A 4,446-nucleotide genomic window follows, 5' to 3' on the forward strand; every position below is an offset into this window, starting at 1 on the left:
TTCTGATGAAATCAGCCATRCTTTTTGGCAGGCTCTGGGCTTAAATTCTTTCTTTCAAGAGCCACCGTTAGGCAAGGTTCTGGGTCTCCTAAGCATTCTTGCCCTGTCTGGGTTTTGTACATCTGCCTTCTGCAACACCCAGATTTTAAATCACACACAGTGTGATAGAAAAATATTGAAAGATGGAGATATTGATTGCTATGGCAGAGTGATCCTTCCTGTAAAATAAATATAAGAGGAGCCGTTACAAAAAATAGTCGAAGCGGCATTTGACTTGAGATTCTGAATTTCAGTTGTCCTCTTGGTTTGAGAAGCATACAAGTAAATTCCGTTTCAAGTGGTAAGCAATGGTTTGGTCAAGAGAAAGTTGGTTTAATTGGCATTCCCATTATAATTTGTGCATATACAGGTAACTAGTAAGAGATGAGCAATAGTTCAAAAACAGAAGCAACTATTAGCCATATTCTAGTTTTGAGAATAAAATGCAATAAGAAAATCAGACAGTCACCCAGGCAAATGGAATACATACATTAAATCTCATGCTTTTATACTGCAAGAGATTTTTACAGTTTAGTGAAAGGGAAAGCAGAAGTGGAATAGGAGAAGGGAACTACTAGGCCCTCTGCTTCTAAGGCGGTGTCTAGAGGAAGAACACAGCCACCTAGCAGAGAAACCTAGGGACAGTCACTGAAAGAGACTGAAACAAATCATATATAATATAAAGCTGATTAAATTGAAGGGAATGGAGGAAGAAAGCTATGCACATATAAATGGAGGTTGAGACATGGCAGGACCAGTCAAGGGGCATTTTAAAGAATGACAGCAAAGAGACATTTCTCAAAACCCTGCTTGGATTTTGACCCTTAGTTCCCAAAGCCACCCTGCCTCAATGACAGCATGTTGCATCAATTAGCATCACACTACTTCGATTCAAAGTATACAAAGGTTATCTTGCATCTCAGAGGAACTTCAGACTAAATATTCCAGCTGAAAACAAATAGATTTAAAATTTGTGGAAATGCTGAACAGAGCCAGAAAGGTCTGATGAGCTCCATGTGTTCTCATTCACAGAAGGGCTCAGCTGGCCCCTCTGCTTGAATCTGTGAGGGAGAACAGAGATGAACTTTGCAAATCAGCTTATTCTGTGAGCTGCTCAATTCTCCGGGTATTCATAATACATCTGTACCATAAGGCAATAAAAATGTTTAGAATTAACTGTGTTATATGACTAATACGAATAACTGTATTTGTAAGAGAGCTGAGACAAACTTTCTCTGAACTTTGCTGTTAGAGAGGCTCAAAGAACAAATAACAACATATGCTGGAGGTGTCGAACTCATCTTTGAATGCAGCTACATTTTTAACCAAATACCTACTTTCCCTTTATAGACCATCATCGATTCTGAGAGCTGCAAATTTGCCCTCTCTGAAGAGACATTTTAAATGAAATGGTGCATCCTAATTCAGTAATGGATTTTCACTGGCAGCTAGGAAAGAGAAGRTATCAGTTTAATTTAGAAATTTCATGCCTGTGAAAAGATTAAATACCTGTGAAGCTACASCAGGGTACCTATAAAGTTGTTATACTGGGATCACATATGGCTTATGAAGGYTTGAAATGGGGAAGTGTGAACACAGGTGATTCTGAACTGCTCTTGGGTTARAAATGTCACTTTTGTGTGGGAAAAAAATAAGGGGAATAGAAAGCAGCAAACCGTTGGAAGAATGTACCTCCTGCACTAGTTAAGCAGCTACCCTGTGCTTCTCAATGCCCCAGGTTTCACGACATTTCCTAACAAATAAATACTTGCCCAGATTTATACCGCACATGAATTTATGAATCTCCAGGGGCAGCCCGGAGGATTGCAGGGCCCACCCCCGCCTGAACTTTACAACCAGCAATAAATTTGTTCTGAGTCTTACGCAGCTCTTGTGCTGAGCACAGATGGTGCCCGTGTTGGCGCTGGCGCAAGGCCCCAGTGCCCACGGACCTACCTACCCCAGAAGCCAGAAGGCTGAGGACATGGYAGCTGGGTCTGACTGGGAGCACACGAGAAATTAATGACTATTTCTGTTTTTTAACACATAACAACAAACTATTCTTGTGTTGTTGATATTAGCTTGCAGGTGAATCTATGATATTCCTATTTTGTACACTGTTCTCTGAAACAGCCATGACATTACATGTATGCATACRTATCTGCTACAAAATTGCCTGTTCAGATCCCCATCAGCCAAAAAGCATTAGAGCTGCTACCGGGTATGTATATACACATATTCCATCTCTATACACTTGATCTTAAGATGACAAGCAGTGGYAAATCACTTTCACCTTAACTAAAATTATACATCCCTCCATAATCCTGTATTTGATGGCATTATTCSCTTATACTGATTGATGGACATGACATTGAAACTTTGAGAGAAATTTTTATTAATAAACTAAAGAATCACTGAAGAATTGAAGCTGCTGTGTGCAATTACGCAAAGCAATTATGCAATGTCTTGCATAAGGACAGAACTAAAATTACGTTAATGGCTAAAAAATAAAATAAAGTATCTTTATCTGTTTCCTCTAATATGTAAATCACATCTTATTTAGGATTATATGTTAAAACTAAGAAAATGTTATGTAATTAATTTGACAATCTGATTTGACAGTCAATTTGACAGTCAAATGCCCTACTCAAATGAAAGACAGACACAAAAATAATGTATACAGAGAAAGTGGCTTCAGGATATGATTTTTTTTCCCTAAAGCAAACGAAGGCATTTGTAATTACAGAAACACAATTCAAGTTATTCGAAATTCAAATAATCTGTAAAACTGCAAAACTGATGTGTGGCCGCAAGAGGGCAGAAAAGATATTCATTTAAAAGCATGTTTCTGTGGGAGAGTAACTCTGATTTCAAAGAAAAAATACTCTTTCAAAAGTGTGCTTTGGATTGCCGTAAGAGGCTACTGAAGGAGTTAGGGGAATATCTCACCCKGCCTTGTGAGAGAAACTACAGAACAAAAATGCTCTTTCAAACACACCAACTGACACCAATTTGACTCAAATAAAAACAAATTGAGAGAAAGRTCAGCAGAAGAAAGCAAAACAGATCAAAATCTATCACTACGTCTGTCAAACACAAACAGACTGAAACCTCCAGGAAGCCAACTAACCAGCAGCCAAATCCTGGTAATGAGTGCAGCTATCGCAAYGGATGGTGCGGAACGCCCCCCACAAAACATAAGCAAAAGACTCTGACCCCTGAGAACAGGCGCAGCAGCTCCTGGAGGTCCTGCTGCTGTGCTGCCTGTCTTACTGAGATATCTGATGCTCATCCAGTGTGTGAGGAATTGAATTGACACCCAAACTACTTCACTGAGTTCTTCTCAGACCCATTCAAACACGGTCATTTTTTTGTAGAGACCTCACCTAGAAGTCAGCTACTTCTCCCTCACATCCCAGTTCCCAAGTTGCCTTCATGCACCATGGAGCCATGTGTCTGACATCACTGGCTATCATATTCTACATATGATCTCTAAAGATACTTATCTTTGCCCTCTTGCTGTGTTGTCACCAACTACAAGACAGGCCAAAGTACATTCTCGCTGGACTACGTTGACCCAGAAGGTAGGCTTAGTTCCTAGTTTTGTTCCATTCATTTTCCTGTTTACTAYTGATCTTGGAAGAAGCCACTCCCCAAACATTTCTCTCCACTCCAGAGTAGTATTTCTCTGGGGTTGAGAAAACACAATATTGGAAAGCCTATCACATTTAGAAATTATTTTTTACTTCGGTAAAATTCCCCAGGACATCAAATTGAGTCAGAGTAATTTCTCTTACTGTAAGRTCTTCTTAGCTTAGAGTGGGATAATTCATTCTCTTAGCGGAGGATTTCAGAAAGCCACGGGATTGAAATGGGAAAAATGGCAATTCCCTCTTTGGAGTATGTCATTGGAAATTTGTGATTTCCTTTGGGGCTGGACTTTGTGAGTGATTTCTCCAGAGACAGGAAGGATTTCAGACTTTGTTCCCGCAACGCGGCTTATCACTTCATCATCTCTTTCCTAGAGTTTTCCTCAGCTCGCCATTACTAGCCCTCTAAGGCCTCAGCAGTAGCCTTGCTAAGCTGTATCCTCACTGCTTGCGGGAAGCAGTAGCACCAGTTTCCCAGGAAACAGAACTAGAAGGAGAGCGGAGGTTCCTTTTGCACRTGGGATTGTGCCAGAAGAGCCGAGTCTCATGAGGATGCCTTGACCCTTGTTTAGGATCTCCTCCTAAAGGTAGTAGTCAAGGGCCAGGCAATTACCTGTGGTTCCCATCCCGGTCCCCTGGAAGTGCTGGGCAAGGAATTGCATGTGTGGATCTGGAGGCAGCCTTTAGGATTCAGCAGAGGGTTTGGAGAAGAGCAGCTGCAGGGACAGTGTAGTTAGACCTCCCTGGATCGGGGGAT

The sequence above is a fragment of the Nothoprocta perdicaria genome, unplaced genomic scaffold (genome assembly GCF_003342845.1).
Source record: "Nothoprocta perdicaria isolate Ctin4 unplaced genomic scaffold, notPer1 scaffold_128, whole genome shotgun sequence".
Lineage (NCBI taxonomy): Eukaryota > Metazoa > Chordata > Aves > Tinamiformes > Tinamidae > Nothoprocta > Nothoprocta perdicaria.